This window comes from Labrus mixtus, chromosome 12 (assembly GCF_963584025.1).
Source record: "Labrus mixtus chromosome 12, fLabMix1.1, whole genome shotgun sequence".
In the NCBI taxonomy this organism is placed as follows: domain Eukaryota; kingdom Metazoa; phylum Chordata; class Actinopteri; order Labriformes; family Labridae; genus Labrus; species Labrus mixtus.
In genome coordinates, this window is record NC_083623.1 from 2,118,001 (window position 1) to 2,135,009 (window position 17,009).

The window sequence follows — 17,009 nt, forward strand, 5'->3', positions numbered from 1 at the left end:
CACACACACACACACACACACACACTGCGTTTATGCAGCAAAAGAAAAGAATCGACCTGAAATCTGGCTTCTCCTGAACATGTCCCGACAAAGTGCAATAAAAAAAAGGAGGTCCAAAAGGAGGACAGGCTGTGCAGGAGTGACTGCTAAATATAACCTGCAGGAAACAAACATGAGATATGTGAAGGAAAAGACTGCAGAGATGTGAGGCTCTAATTTTAGAAATCCTCAGAGGAGAAGTGAGTTTGAAGTCTGCACTCCTCAGAGTCTGTGTTTCAGCTTTCTAGAAGTCTCTCACTGTGATGGACACAGGGTCGCACAAACTGTCATGATGTCTCATTATTATTACCCGTCGTTTTCATTCTCATGTGTCTTAATGATCATGAGATACAGGCGACGTCTATCACTGCATCAGTATTTTAACGACCACATCTCCTGTTCAGCCTCTCGTCTGTGTTAGATTTAAAGTTAACACCTTTAAGAAACATCCGCCAGACAAAGACCCACAGCACTTCTGAATGTTTGACTCATGTTAGCATTTGCTAAGGGTTGTGTTGTGTACGTGCCCAGATTTAATATGAGTTTGAGGAAAAAAATGCCTCGTGTCAAACTTCTTCGTCTCATATTTCTCAGTATTTGTATCGAGCTGATGCTAGCTCGAGTTAAAGCTAAGCTAGTCTACTTAGCTAGTATTAGCAGCCAAAGGTGCAAGCTAACACAAGCATTCTTTCAGCTACACGGTAATGTTCAGCCAACTTGATCAGGATGAGCCGCTGCTCTCTTTTTATTAACATTACCTGCTGACGAGAACACAAGTTCAGAGCGCACAGAGGTTCGGGGTACACACAAATGTTTGCGAGCCAGCTTGGAGAGTTGCGGGTTTGTGTTTTTTTTTTTTTTTACATTTTTAAATTCTATTTTATATATTGTAATATCTTCTTATACTGTATTATTTAAGTTGTTACTAGTTCTGCTTTATTTCCTTGTTAATTGTTTAGCACCAATACACAAAGTCAGATTCCTTTATGTGTAAATGTACTTGGCAATAAACCCAGATTCTGATTCTGATTGTAGTGTCCCTGTGTCTCCACCACAGCAGTGGGCTGCTGTCTGCAGAGAGACAAGTCTCCCTCGTGCTATTTGCATTGTTGCTGTAGCCACAACATTACTGTCTTTATTTACCGAGGTCAAGAGTCTGGCAATGCTCAAATCATGCTGAGAGCAAAATCCGTCATCTGTATCAGTTGTAATCTGTATCAGCTTATGAACCAGTACGGCCCCTCAGATCCTCCAGTTCCTCTCTCTTAGTTGTTCCACAGAGCAGGACAAAAACCTTTGGCGATGCTGCTTTCAGCTGTTACGCTCCGAGACTGTGGAACGACCTTCCTGAGGGTCTGAGAGGAGCCGGGAATATCGAGATTTTTAAACGCAGTCTGAAAACTCATTTATTCAGTCTGGCTTTTATAAAGTGTTTTATATCAATTCAAATCTTAACATTACTGTATTGTCTTTTTTATCTTACTACAATTTTAAATATTTTCCTCTTATGCATTTATTTTAATATCTTGTTGCTTTTATGTGTCGTATTTTATTTTTATACATATATTTTATTTTGAATTCTTATTGGTGTGCATTGGTCTCTCAATGATTTTATAAACTATTTTTTGTCAACAACTTTTCTGCACTCTTGTTAAGCACTTCGAACTGCAATTTAATTTGTCTGAAAGGTGCTTTATAAATAAAGTTTGATTGAGTTTGATTGATTAAGTCTGCCACGAGGTACCAATCTGATGAACCAATCAGACGCCTCCCTGTCTCCCTGCTCGTTCTTTATCTCATGCGTGCACGAGCCCACACTCAAAGCATGAGCTGAGGTCTGCTTCTGGAGCAATGGCGCTCGTGCATGTAAGTGAGGGGGCGTGGCTTTAGTGCAGACGGAGCACTGAGGGAATGCTACTTTCAAAATTCATGCTAGTTTGAGAAATTTACCAACCCTGCCTTTAAGCTCAAACTAAACTTCATCTCTTGTTTTGAAAGGTTCTTCCCAGGTATAAGGATGCTCTTCAATTTGCTCTATTCTGACTAATTTCAATATTATTCAATAGAAACTAATGCTGAACATGCTGTTAAACTGTTAGAAGGTTTCTCCAACATTTTGCAAAGCCGAAGAGTAACTGACTAAATAAGGCATGAATCCTCAACGCTGTGGTAGTAATCTGCGTTTATTGATGGTAAAGGAAAGCAGCAGGGAGCGGTTCTAGGTTCAGAGCAGTTAAATCCTGACAGCAAGTAAAAAACAAGGATTTCTGTGGCACTGGAACATTTAAGAGAAGTGTTAAAAGGGAGAAGGATTAACTGGGCTCAAAGTCCTCGCCGAGTAAAGCCTCAGAGACTAATGAGCAATGTGACACAGCAGGCCGAGGAAACGACCAACTCACAGGAGCAAAATGGGAGAGTTTTTAAAAAGCTGGGTTCTTTAAATGTCTTTATATTTAAGTCTTTAAAATCAACAGCTGGAGGTGCCTCAGAGAATCACAATCCAACTGTCTCATCCTGTTGAGACGACAAGAACTGCTATGCCATTCAAATCTCCCAATTATTACCCACAATGCACCACATCTGTGACACCTGAGCCTCGTGTCAGGCCTCTGCTCCGTACCAGGAAGGGGTTTCAAAGGTCGCCATCCTGTGTGATCGAGCAGGAGCTCCCGGGTGCTGCACCACAAGGATGGGTGGGGTTGATTTGCATGTTGACATAATGTGACGGAGAGAATCAGTCGAACGATCAGATACGACGAAGAGGAAGAGAGAGAGGGGGAGAGAGAGAGAGAGACGCACGTCTGCTGCTGAAGACAAAGACTGCTGCTAAGAATACTCAACATGAGGTTTAAAAATAGTCACACCGTTTGGTTCTGAAGTTTGGTCTTCATATCAGACTCTAAATCCCAGTCCTGGTTTTTCCTGTCCTAGAATACCTGTAAGGAAGCGGGACAATGTCGGACATGATCTGATTCACTTCAGTTACTGGAAGGATGTACAAATCACAACCTGTTAAGAGTGCAGCTCCATTCACCTGGTTTAACAGCTTTTTCAAAGAATGCAGTGAATAAATGATTTCATGCTAAATAAGGTCGTCAGGGTTATGGTAGTGTAGCGGTTAGTGCGTCATTCCAATGAACGAAGGCTGTGGTGCTCTAAGCGGGCCTGAATTAGGGCGATACGTATCCCGATACAGAGGCCCTGATACAATACGTATCATGATATTCATTGATTTTGGATAATGACCACGTCCTACCCAGAATTCACTTCAACAGCTGAAAATAACAGCAGAGGCATATTAAGGATCCTACAACTTCCAACACTTCAAATCAGGTCCTAGAAGTACATTCAGATATCTGAATCCCAGAGCTACAGCTATAGGTCAGAGGTCAGAGGTCAACTGTCTTTCAAAACTGTCCGTTATCGTTCATTTTTAATCCAAAGCACAACAGAGAGAGATGATGACTTCCAGGTATTTTTTTTGTCTCAGAGCTCTTAATTTAAAATAAACTTTTAGAACGCTGCCACGCTCGTTAATTTCACTGTCGCCGATCAATCAAGATCAAGAGGAGGCGGGACTCTCGATATCACCAACAACAACAGAGGAGAAATGAAGGACCTGTTCACCCAGACAGTCTTCTGAGTTTAATTTGTAAAACACCCTCGAAGGAAAGAAAATACTGAGCCAGCAGAGCGATTTAAAACAGACTTAAAAGTCACTACGGGGGCTCCGTCACAATCACTGGATGCAATTAAAAGTTTAGAATCCATCCATCTTATGTGAGCGAGATACTTCTTTAAAGGTCTAAATAAAGTCAACTTCAAACCTTTTTTTTCCCCAAAGAGGACGATGGTTTGGTTGTTTTTTTTGGGAGAAGGTAATTTAACCCAACGGCTCATAAACTGCAAGGGTTTGTGGGTAGAAAGCGCGAGATGCTGACATGTGAGCCCCTGTTCCTTCAGGCTGTGACGCAGACGGAGGGAAGATTTTAGAGTGTGAACATTTAGTTTAGACTTCTTAAACCATCAGGTGGATTTAAAGAAACTCTCCGCTCAGCTGTACTCGATCACCACCTCGTTTAGCAAAAAAAAAAAAAAACTCACCACCGTGTACACACGAGTCCACATGACTTCTCTTTACAGGCCGCGCGGTCCCGCTTGTAATCCGGCGCCGTGTGTGAAACCAAAACACAACAACAAAGTCGACTCCTCCGTCCGTCCACGATGGTGTTCCTGCTCCCCCTCAGAGACCACAAACCCCCCCGGAGCGAGGCCGCCGCGCTCGCAGACGCTGCTGTAAGTCGACACTCTTCATCACCGTCGACGGGAGTCTGAGGTCTGCTCCGAGAGGCCCGACTAATCCAGCTCACATTCCCCTAATTACAAAAGCTGATGGGAGGGGGGGTCCCTAACCCCTTCATAACCTTCTTCATTAACACGCCTCCCATCAGAAACCAGATCTGTGTGAACCCTCGAGCTCCATCGTCAGGAGGAAGCCGAGTTGAACTCCTGAACGCACACCTTTAGTACCAGTTAAAAACAGAGCTTGTGATGCTTACAGAAACAATTTCTTTTACTGAATCGAGCCGACTTTAGAGGACTTTAGAAACGGGACTTGACTTGGTGATGGAACAGAGACTTAGGATCACGTTACATTCATGACGACTGTTTAATTACGTCTCTGACTTCATTACGGTGGCCAAACTTCCTGCAAATGGAACCAAGAAAATGTCCATAAGGAGAACTGAACTGCAAAATCAGAAACGATGCGAAAACAAAAAAACAAAAGTCCCCAAACAAGCACAACGATGGACGAGGTTCTGCAAGAAGCCAGATCAGAAACATGCTGCAAATATATCAACAAATCAAAGTCAAACAAACCCAGAAAAGACAAATCCAGTCATCAAACCAGAAGTCCTCCAGGCCTGAAGAGGGCGCTGATTACCCACTTGTGCTGGTTTAGTCTGCACCAGAATTACTAGTCAGCTGGTTACAGGTTATTCATATTTTTTAGATGTTAACACTCGATGTCGGTCAAATGTTGTGCTAAACTGCAATGCAGCTGCAGGAGTAGCCACAGACTGGCTAATCGGGCCTGCTGTCCGCGCTCTACTACCCGGATGTAAACCAGCACAATGAACAGATCGTTTATTGGAGCGGAGCACTTTGGCAGTAATTCAGGGCTGCGTCAGGTTAAACTGGCATATCGACCAGAGCCATGCACAACCACATCCAGGGACAGGAATGCTGTCGTTAACCTGCAGGGAGCACTGAGGGCTGGACTTTTTCAGAGAACCAGGGTTATTCATTTCTGTCAGGACCTACAATTCTACAATTCACTTAGCAGACTCTTTTATCCAAAGCGACGTACATCAGAGAGTAAGAACAACACAAGCAAGGATCTAGAAAAAAGGGAACAATGTGAGTAAGAGCAAACGATCAGCTTTGAGTCTGATTGGACACACAGGTGCTGACAGGAAGTGACCAGAGGCAAAGCACAACATTGAGGGCAGTTCTTGAGAGCTCTAATCAGTATAGAAACCATCTTATAAGTCGTCGTTATCAAACAAAAACCATCGTCATTACCATCATCATCATCAATAATATGGAGACCATCATCATTAAGTTAGTAGGTATTCATGAAAGAGCTGGGTCTTTAGCTTTTTCTTAAAGGTGCAGAGGGACTCTGCAGATCACATGGAGTTTGGTAGTTGGTTCCACCACCGGGGGGCGACAGAGGAGAAGAGTCTAGTCAGCGTCTTAGGACCCTGTTGTGAAGGTTGGATCAGACGCTTTTCATTGGCAGAGCGGACCTAAAGACAATTTCAACCCAGATCTTAAAAAAAGTGGATCTGCAGAAAGTTACCAACTCCTGGCTTTAAGGCGTAATGAGGGCAGAGCTCTACTGTAGTCCAGTTTATCAGTTCAGTTCAGTTTATTTCCATTTCATAAAAACCACATTGGAAAACATTTCCAAGAGGTAGACATTACAATTGGACAAGGACACCGTTTTTAATTCAAACGCTTTTATAGAGAGATTCTTGTGTTCCTGTATTTTTGTGTCACGTTTGGGTGTCCTGATTGTGACCTTCCACAAAGAATTAATGACCCGTTCGCCAACATCCAGAATACACTTCCCGGATTATTTCCAGGAATTCTTGTCGCCTACTATAGGTTTCCCCTACAATTTCCCTCTGCGGCCTCCAGTTGACTTCCTCCTCAGAATCACCGAACATAAAAACAAACATCTGTTTTACAGCGAGAGTATAATACTCTGAATATGTTCAAACTGCTGTGTGTTGTTGTTTTGGTTGTCTCATTTCCGGAATCCTCTGCTTTCTCATGTATTCAAGGATATGTTAAGTGGATGAAGATGCATGTAAACTGCTTATCCTGAATAAGACACTTTGGCATGCGCCATTACCCAGCATGCCAAGCACTTTTTTCACTGGACCCATGTCTTGCAGCCAACGAGTCCTTCTTAGTTAACGCCCGACTCTGGTGCTCCAGTATATCTGATATGAATATCACTACGGCCGCAGCATTAATCCAATAATCATGCAAACATGGACTTTGATCCCTGAAGTTCCTGAACCTCAGGAAGGACAGCGTGGTTACTGTAAGCAGTGTTTCCTGTTGTGACATAATGCAAATATAAGTCAATAGGGCCATAAAACACGGAGCAAAAGTCAAAGTCCCTGCAGGGGATCAGGCAGCAGGAGAGGCCTCCACCCTGGAAAATGCAAGCTTGTAAATCTATAACATTCAAAGCACTATGGAAAACAGCACAAACTGCACATACAGAACATGAAGATTACGATAAAAAGAAAAAACACAACACAATGTGCTTTTTGAGAAAGTCAGACAGGTTTTCAGAGGTTTTGTTAGGAGATAAATGACCATTATAGAGATCTAAAAGCAGCCTCAGCATAAAGAACACAATAAGCACAGAGAGCTCTTATGTAATCATGCAACACACAGATAAAAAAAAACACACAGCCATGACTGAGCCTGTTCTCTGCATCCTGACTTCAGAGGATGCCACATTATCCTTCATCATCGCTCAGGCAATAACACCACAATGGCCAAACCCACCACCACCAGCCGGCCTGTGCTTTTTTTTTATTATGCAAAACATGTCCATTGACTCTTCTTCTTCTTCCCAGGCTCAGCAGGAGCAGCAGTGTGGGTGTGTGTAAGTGTGTGTGCAGGCCGCAGTCGTGCTCGTATTGTGAGATCTGACATATTGGAGCTGCTGCACAGCCACACAGTCTCTCATGTCATGTACGCACCAGTGAATCCTCCACGCAGCTGCCAAGCTCTGTCCCTTTTGAACTCCCCTCTAATGAAATAAGGCTTGTGCTAAATGCTTTCTCCCGATGTGTGCAGCGCTCTCGACTGTGTAAACACGGTCTCGCGACGCGCCGAACCTCCTTTAAAAAACATTACACTCTGCTATCGCGTTGCGTTTTAGCAACAGAAATACACAATGCACAATGAATCATCACTTTTTCTACATCGGGATTTACTTGTCTTTAATTCGGCGTACATGAGATCCAAAAAGAATCCCGACTTTTTGGATAATCCAACTTTTAAATGTTGTTCAACGGTTGTTCGCCGCTGCTCTTTCAGCCCTTTGGTGGCAGTGGAAGTGACGGTGAGCGTGTTAAAAAAGTTGAAGCCATACTGCAATAAAAGCAGGCACAGTTGATTTTTCACAGCCGAATGATTAACTGCCTCCTAAGTGTTCAAAATATATAATAATACATGTTTTCTAATATAGATGTCTTTATTTATCATCGAAAAATGGTTAAGTTGCCTTTAGTTTGAATGAAGTCTGGCGAAGACTCCTCTGAACAAAGCTAGACAAACGGGAGCACGGTTTTTGTTGATAAAAACATAAAATGTCCCTCCTGTGAGTGTAGGAATGATTAACATCAGGTTGATGTTACATTATTGAGGATGTATGTATGTGTCAGAGCTTTTCCTCCTGGGAAAGCCACAATGTGCGCTGACAGCCTCCCTGCGCTGCTAGCACCGGGGGACGCTGCTCCGTGCTGCTGTAGCCGCGTCAGCTAACATCCCCGTCTTGTTGAGATAAATTCTCCCTTCACCATGCACACGGCGTGTCGGTGTAGCTTACCTCGTTCCGTGCGTGAATTTTCCAGCAACTTCTCTGACGAATTCAATGTTATTATCCCACAAAATGAATGCGCACGTCCCTCAGAAAAACGCAGCCGCACAAGCCGGGTGTCTCCTGATGATAGGTAGGTGTCCTCCTCTCCGGCAGCTTGGGCCAAAACTCTCCCCGCCCTGCAGCCTCCGACTCCCGCAGCAATCCTGGGAAACTGGCCCTGTGACGTCACGAGCTGGATAAATACTCCTCGGCCCTGCAGAGTCTCCCTACAGAGGGCGCTGTTTTTTTTACTCCAAGAGTGGGATTGGGAGGTTTTTTATTTATTTATTCATGCTTTGCTGCACAATGGAGCATCCAAGGTGCAGCCGCGATGGAGGGAGGAAACAGATCCTTTAAAGGGGACATATTAAAAATTAAAAAAGTGTTTCTGAACATATATCTGGGTAACCTGAGAGTCTACTGACCCACAACATGTGAAATAAACCCATCCAGTCCTTTGTTTGTGGTCTGCATAAGTCTTACAACACAGAGAAAAATGCTCCGTTTCAAATGTGCTCTCCTTGTGATGTCACAGTGGGATTCTGGTAAAAAAAAAAATCCCCTCCCCTCCCCTGGTATCTCCACCCATGGACTCCACCCCCAGTCTATCCTCTACAGCGGAGTGATGTCTACGGGGAAAACTCAGGGGGGGGGGGGGGGGGGGGGGGTCATTTAAAGAGACACACACACCAAAACGGAGCGTTCTGAGAGAGCTGGTTTTTGATTGGTCCTTTACCGTGTGTCATGTTTTTTCAGCCTCTACAGGATGAAGTGTTTCCTTCTCTCTGCTGTCTGAGTCACACTGAGCTGTAATACTTTAATGAAGACGGGGATTAACGGGGATGATGTCAAAGACGACAACAAGGGTGCTAATCCGTCTGCTGCACCCTCGACTGGTCGCTGCAGACAAACGTCCCCCAGGAACACCCTAGGACCCCCAGGACCCCCAGTACCCCCAGGACCCCCAGGACCCCCAGGACCCCCCAGGAGGACGCTGAGAGGGTCTCAGGTCTCATACTTTGGATTCATGCACGTTGCTTATAACCGTTTATTTTAAAGTCAAAATCTGATCAAAACCCTCCACCTTCATCCCTCCACCTTCATCCCTCCACCTTCATCCCTCCACCTTCATTTCTCCATCTTCATCTCTTCATCCCTTCATCCCTCCACCTTCATCCCTCCACCTTCATCCCTCCATCTTCATCTCTTCATCCCTTCATCCCTCCACCTTCATACCTCCACCTTCATCCCTCCACCTTCATCTCTTCATCCCTTCATCCCTCCACCTTCATACCTCCACCTTCATCCCTCCACCTTCATCTCTTCATCCCTTCATCCCTCCACCTTCATCCCTCCACCTTCATCCCTCCACCTTCATCCCTCCATCTCTTCATCCCTCCACCTCCATCCCTTCATCCCTCCACCTTCATCCCTTCATCCCTCCATCTCTTCATCCCTCCACCTCCATCCCTTCATCCCTTCATCCCTCCACCTTCATCCCTTCATCCCTCCATCTTCATCCCTCCACCTTCATCCCTCCATCTTTTCATCCCTCCACCTCCATCCCTTCATCCCTCCACCTTCATCCCTTCATCCCTCCATCTCTTCATCCCTCCACCTTCATCCCTTCATCCCTCCATCTCTTCATCCCTCCACCTCCATCCCTTCATCCCTTCATCCCTCCACCTTCATCCCTTCATCCCTCCATCTCTTCATCCCTCCACCTCCTTCCCTTCATCCCTTCATCCCTCCACCTTCATCCCTTCATCCCTCCATCTTCATCCCTCCACCTTCATCCCTCCATCTTCATCTCTTCATCCCTTCATCCCTCCACCTTCATCCCTCCACCTTCATCCCTCCACCTTCATCTCTTCATCCCTTCATCCATCCACCTTCATACCTCCACCTTCATCCCTCCACCTTCATCCCTCCACCTTCATACCTCCACCTTCATCCCTCCACCTTCATCCCTCCATCCCTACACCTTCATCCTTCCACCTTCATCCCTCCATCTCTTCATCCCTCCACCTCCATCCCTTCATCCCTTCAACCCTCCACCTTCATCCCTTCATCCCTCCATCTTTTCATCCCTCCACCTCCATCCCTTCATCCCTTCATCCCTCCACCTTCATCCCTTCATCCCTCCATCTCTTCATCCCTCCACCTCCATCCCTTCATCCCTCCACCTTCATCCCTCCACCTTCATCCCTCCACCTCCATCTCTTCATCCCTCCACCTCCATCTCTTCATCCCTTCATCCCTCCACCTTCATCCCTCCACCTCCATTTCTTCATCCCTCCATCCCTTCATCCCTCCACCTCCATCCCTTCATCACTCCATCCCTTCATCCCTCCACCTTCATCTCTTCATCCCTCCACCTTCATCCCTTCATCCCTCCACCTTCATCCCTCCACCCTCAGTGTACAGATCATCAGACTTGATGTGTTCTTTGTTGGTGAAGTCTCCGGTCGTCCTCGGCTGCAGGTTACTTTCTCTCCTATAAACACTTCAATCAGCTCTTAATAAAGGAGTCTTTAATATTTGATCTGATGCAGACTCACTGATGGAGCTCTTTAAGTGGGACGACAAAACAACAGTTCAGAAGTCCTGAATGTTTTAGTGTTCTGTAACTGAACACTGTGAGAGTCCGCTCTGACTGAAGAAGAAGTCACTCAACACCAGACTGAAAGCTGAGAGCATCGCTTCATAACAAACCGTGAGAGAGAGAGAGCAGGAGACATGACGGTCTTTATAAACATCTCACACCTGTTTGAATTCAAACTTCAGGCCTGTTGCTTTAAAGAGGACATATGATCCCCCTCCTCCACCTTTTCAAACAGTCCCCCTACTCCACCTTTTCAAACAGTCCCCTCCTCCACCTTTTCAAACAGTCTCCTCCTCCACCTTTTCAAACAGTCCCCTCCTCCACCTTTTCAAACAGTCCCCTCCTCCATCTTTTCTAACAGTCCCCCTCCTCCACCTTTTCTAACAGTCCCCTCCTCCACCTTTTCAAACAGTCCCCCTCCTCCACCTTTTCAAACAGTCCCCTCCTCCACCTTTTCAAACAGTCCCCTCCTCCACCTTTTCAAACAGTCCCCTCCTCCACCTTTTCAAACAGTCCCCCTGTGGTCTAAATGAAACATCTGTGCTTTGGTCAAAATATAACATGAATCAAGCAGCAGAGGAGGTTTGTGACCCTGTATAAACCAGTGGGCGCGCACTGTAGCTGTTCCCACTCAACGTTCTTGAAGCCAAAATACGCCGCTTACGGGCGCTTCCATCTTGCGATTTTATTTATTCATGCTTTGCTGCACAATGGAGCATCCAAGGTGCAGCCGCGATGGAGGGAGGAAACAGATCCTTTAAAGGGGACATATTAAAAATTAAAAAAGTGTTTCTGAACATATATTTGGGTAACCTGAGAGTCTACTGACCCACAACATGTGAAATAAACCCATCCAGTCCTTTGTTTGTGGTCTGCATAAGTCTTACAACACAGAGAAAAATGCTCCGTTTCAAATGTGCTCTCCTTGTGATGTCACAGTGGGATTCTGGTAAAAAAAAAAATCCCCTCCCCTCCCCTGGTATCTCCACCCATGGACTCCACCCCCAGTCTATCCTCTACAGCGGAGTGATGTCTACGGGGAAAACTCAGGGGGGGGGGGGGGGGGGGTCATTGCATTTAAAGAGACACACACACCAAAACGGAGCGTTCTGAGAGAGCTGGTTTTTGATTGGTCCTTTACCGTGTGTCATGTTTTTTCAGCCTCTACAGGATGAAGTGTTTCCTTCTCTCTGCTGTCTGAGTCACACTGAGCTGTAATACTTTAATGAAGACGGGGATTAACGGGGATGATGTCAAAGACGACAACAAGGGTGCTAATCCGTCTGCTGCACCCTCGACTGGTCGCTGCAGACAAACGTCCCCCAGGAACACCCTAGGACCCCCAGGACCCCCAGTACCCCCAGGACCCCCAGGACCCCCAGGACCCCCCAGGAGGACGCTGAGAGGGTCTCAGGTCTCATACTTTGGATTCATGCACGTTGCTTATAACCGTTTATTTTAAAGTCAAAATCTGATCAAAACCCTCCACCTTCATCCCTCCACCTTCATCCCTCCACCTTCATCCCTCCACCTTCATCCCTCCACCTTCATCCCTCCACCTTCATCCCTCCACCTTCATTTCTCCATCTTCATCTCTTCATCCCTTCATCCCTCCACCTTCATCCCTCCACCTTCATCCCTCCATCTTCATCTCTTCATCCCTTCATCCCTCCACCTTCATACCTCCACCTTCATCCCTCCACCTTCATCTCTTCATCCCTTCATCCCTCCACCTTCATACCTCCACCTTCATCCCTCCACCTTCATCTCTTCATCCCTTCATCCCTCCACCTTCATCCCTCCACCTTCATCCCTCCATCTCTTCATCCCTCCACCTCCATCCCTTCATCCCTCCACCTTCATCCCTTCATCCCTCCATCTCTTCATCCCTCCACCTCCATCCCTTCATCCCTTCATCCCTCCACCTTCATCCCTTCATCCCTCCATCTTCATCCCTCCACCTTCATCCCTCCATCTTTTCATCCCTCCACCTCCATCCCTTCATCCCTCCACCTTCATCCCTTCATCCCTCCATCTCTTCATCCCTCCACCTTCATCCCTTCATCCCTCCATCTCTTCATCCCTCCACCTCCATCCCTTCATCCCTTCATCCCTCCACCTTCATCCCTTCATCCCTCCATCTCTTCATCCCTCCACCTCCTTCCCTTCATCCCTTCATCCCTCCACCTTCATCCCTTCATCCCTCCATCTTCATCCCTCCACCTTCATCCCTCCATCTTCATCTCTTCATCCCTTCATCCCTCCACCTTCATCCCTCCACCTTCATCCCTCCACCTTCATCTCTTCATCCCTTCATCCATCCACCTTCATACCTCCACCTTCATCCCTCCACCTTCATCCCTCCACCTTCATACCTCCACCTTCATCCCTCCACCTTCATCCCTCCATCCCTACACCTTCATCCTTCCACCTTCATCCCTCCATCTCTTCATCCCTCCACCTCCATCCCTTCATCCCTTCAACCCTCCACCTTCATCCCTTCATCCCTCCATCTTTTCATCCCTCCACCTCCATCCCTTCATCCCTTCATCCCTCCACCTTCATCCCTTCATCCCTCCATCTCTTCATCCCTCCACCTCCATCCCTTCATCCCTCCACCTTCATCCCTCCACCTTCATCCCTCCACCTCCATCTCTTCATCCCTCCACCTCCATCTCTTCATCCCTTCATCCCTCCACCTTCATCCCTCCACCTCCATTTCTTCATCCCTCCATCCCTTCATCCCTCCACCTCCATCCCTTCATCACTCCATCCCTTCATCCCTCCACCTTCATCTCTTCATCCCTCCACCTTCATCCCTTCATCCCTCCACCTTCATCCCTCCACCCTCAGTGTACAGATCATCAGACTTGATGTGTTCTTTGTTGGTGAAGTCTCCGGTCGTCCTCGGCTGCAGGTTACTTTCTCTCCTATAAACACTTCAATCAGCTCTTAATAAAGGAGTCTTTAATATTTGATCTGATGCAGACTCACTGATGGAGCTCTTTAAGTGGGACGACAAAACAACAGTTCAGAAGTCCTGAATGTTTTAGTGTTCTGTAACTGAACACTGTGAGAGTCCGCTCTGACTGAAGAAGAAGTCACTCAACACCAGACTGAAAGCTGAGAGCATCGCTTCATAACAAACCGTGAGAGAGAGAGAGCAGGAGACATGACGGTCTTTATAAACATCTCACACCTGTTTGAATTCAAACTTCAGGCCTGTTGCTTTAAAGAGGACATATGATCCCCCTCCTCCACCTTTTCAAACAGTCCCCCTACTCCACCTTTTCAAACAGTCCCCTCCTCCACCTTTTCAAACAGTCTCCTCCTCCACCTTTTCAAACAGTCCCCTCCTCCACCTTTTCAAACAGTCCCCTCCTCCATCTTTTCTAACAGTCCCCCTCCTCCACCTTTTCTAACAGTCCCCTCCTCCACCTTTTCAAACAGTCCCCCTCCTCCACCTTTTCAAACAGTCCCCTCCTCCACCTTTTCAAACAGTCCCCTCCTCCACCTTTTCAAACAGTCCCCCTGTGGTCTAAATGAAACATCTGTGCTTTGGTCAAAATATAACATGAATCAAGCAGCAGAGGAGGTTTGTGACCCTGTATAAACCAGTGGGCGCGCACTGTAGCTGTTCCCACTCAACGTTCTTGAAGCCAAAATACGCCGCTTACGGGCGCTTCCATCTTGCGATTTTGACGTCATTTGGAGCCAGAGTCTGCGCAGTAGGGTCCGGGGGGAGGAGCCCTGGTAACACGCCCCGCCCATTTAGCGTACTGCCCTGATGACTTACGCAGCCCAGCTACGCCGAAAGCGCTCCGCCGGTCTACGATGAAGAAATGTGTAAGTACAACAAACCACCGTATTCAAAGTCTAATATTTAAACACACTGTTTCAAAAAATCTATTTTGATCATTATTGAAAATACGTGGGCTGCTGGGTCCTCTGTTTTTAACGAAATCGTTCTATATTTAAGCTAGGTTAGCACCACAGACCGTAGGCTACAGGTGGTAAGATATGTTGTATTCTGTTAGAAACTGATAGTCTGTAATGTGATTCATGTCTGCTTTTCTAATATATTTAAGTGAACAGTAAATCAATTGTTTTTTGTGTCTTCATTTAGACAAAGAAGAGATAAAAGCAGCTGGTCTGACATCTTCCAGAGGTGAAGTGTAAGTTAAAATCATCTGTTAAAAGTTTATATCCTGTGATCTTTATTTAAGTTTCATAAGAGGATTGTAAAAACAAGCTATTGTTAACAATACAGTCTTCTAAAATAAAAATCACACTGAGTTATACACCAGCTAAATGTTCAATAGAAAGGTGATGTTTTCTTTTCCTTTTTACAATCAACAGAACCTAAAAATGACTAATTTCAACCTTTGTCTGCACACCTGTTACAGAGGTCAGGCTGGGGTCACATAGTCTGAAGGAACCTCCTCCTTCTTTCACCTGTGCCAGACGCCCTGCTCATCCACTGTGGTAGAAATGACCTTACACCAGCAGCTCTCCCAGATGAAGAGTCCTCTCTGCCATCACCCAGAGGAGCTGATCAACGTCTGCACAACTGAAGAAGGTGGACAAAGTCTGGAGCTTTGTTACAGTGAACAGTGAGAAGGTGGACAGAGTCTGGAGCTTTGTGACAGTGAACAGTGAGAAGGTGGACAGAGTCTGGAGCTTTGTGACAGTGAACAGTGAGAAGGTGGACAGAGTCTGGAGCTTTGTTACAGTGAACAGTAAGAAGGTGGACAGAGTCTGGAGCTTTGTGACAGTGAACAGTGAGAAGGTGGACAGAGTCTGGAGCTTTGTTACAGTGAACAGTGAACAGTGAGAAGGTGGACAGAGTCTGGAGCTTTGTGACAGTGAACAGTGAGAAGGTGGACAGAGTCTGGAGCTTTGTGACAGTGAACAGTGAGAAGGTGGACAGAGTCTGGAGCTTTGTGACAGTGAACAGTGAGAAGGTGGACAGAGTCTGGAGCTTTGTTACAGTGAACAGTGAGAAGGTGGACAGAGTCTGGTGCTTTGTGACAGTGAACAGTGAGAAGGTGGACAGAGTCTGGAGCTTTGTGACAGTGAACAGTGAGAAGGTGGACAGAGTCTGGAGCTTTGTGACAGTGAACAGTGAGAAGGTGGACAGAGTCTGGAGCTTTGTGACAGTGAACAGTGAGAAGGTGGACAGAGTCTGGAGCTTTGTTACAGTGAACAGTAAGAAGGTGGACAGAGTCTGGTGCTTTGTGACAGTGAACAGTGAGAAGGTGGACAGAGTCTGGAGCTTTGTTACAGTGAACAGTGAGAAGGTGGACAGAGTCTGGAGCTTTGTAACAGTGAACAGTGAGAAGGTGGACAGAGTCTGGAGCTTTGTGACAGTGAACAGTGAGAAGGTGGACAGAGTCTGGAGCTTTGTGACAGTGAACAGTGAGAAGGTGGACAGAGTCTGGAGCTTTGTGACAGTGAACAGTGAGAAGGTGGACAGAGTCTGGAGCTTTGTGACAGTGAACAGTGAGAAGGTGGACAGAGTCTGGAGCTTTGTGACAGTGAACAGTGAGAAGGTGGACAGAGTCTGGAGCTTTGTTACAGTGAACAGTAAGAAGGTGGACAGAGTCTGGTGCTTTGTAACAGTGAACAGTGAGAAGGTGGACAGAGTCTGGAGCTTTGTGACAGTGAACAGTGAGAAGGTGGACAGAGTCTGGAGCTTTGTTACAGTGAACAGTGAGAAGGTGGACAGAGTCTGGAGCTTTGTTACAGTGAACAGTGAGAAGGTGGACAGAGTCTGGAGCTTTGTGACAGTGAACAGTGAGAAGGTGGACAGAGTCTGGAGCTTTGTTACAGTGAACAGTGAGAAGGTGGACAGAGTCTGGAGCTTTGTTACAGTGAACAGTGAGAAGGTGGACAGAGTCTGGAGCTTTGTGACAGTGAACAGTGAGAAGGTGGACAGAGTCTGGAGCTTTGTTACAGTGAACAGTAAGAAGGTGGACAGAGTCTGGAGCTTTGTTACAGTGAACAGTGAGAAGGTGGACAGAGTCTGGAGCTTTGTGACAGTGAACAGTGAGAAGGCTACCATAGTCATCCTCAGATAAAACACAGAGATCCTGGTCAATATTTAATTTATTTTTCTCTCCATGATGTTGCCCTGTGTTTGAAAGGCCAGATGCTGGAGGGTTGTGTTGGATTTGCTTTTCCATCATC

At 46.3% G+C, this 17,009-nt stretch overlaps 1 protein-coding gene and 1 long non-coding RNA gene across 2 annotated transcripts in view; both read right to left on the reverse strand.

Moving 5' to 3' along the window:
* The window catches only part of LOC132985490 (unconventional myosin-VI-like), a 137,121-nt gene extending 128,741 nt beyond the window's left edge, over positions 1-8,380 (reverse strand). Inside the window, exon 1 of the mRNA XM_061052897.1 lies at positions 8,183-8,380. The gene's annotated coding sequence lies outside the window, so the exon portion shown is untranslated. The remainder of the gene's footprint in view (positions 1-8,182) is intronic.
* Positions 8,381-15,013: 6,633 nt separating this feature from the next.
* On the reverse strand, positions 15,014-17,009 carry LOC132984598 (uncharacterized). The gene is made up of 2 exons (XR_009674981.1): positions 16,826-17,009; positions 15,014-15,382 (listed from the first exon to the last, which is right to left on the reverse strand). It is a non-coding gene; the product is annotated as an uncharacterized LOC132984598 (long non-coding RNA).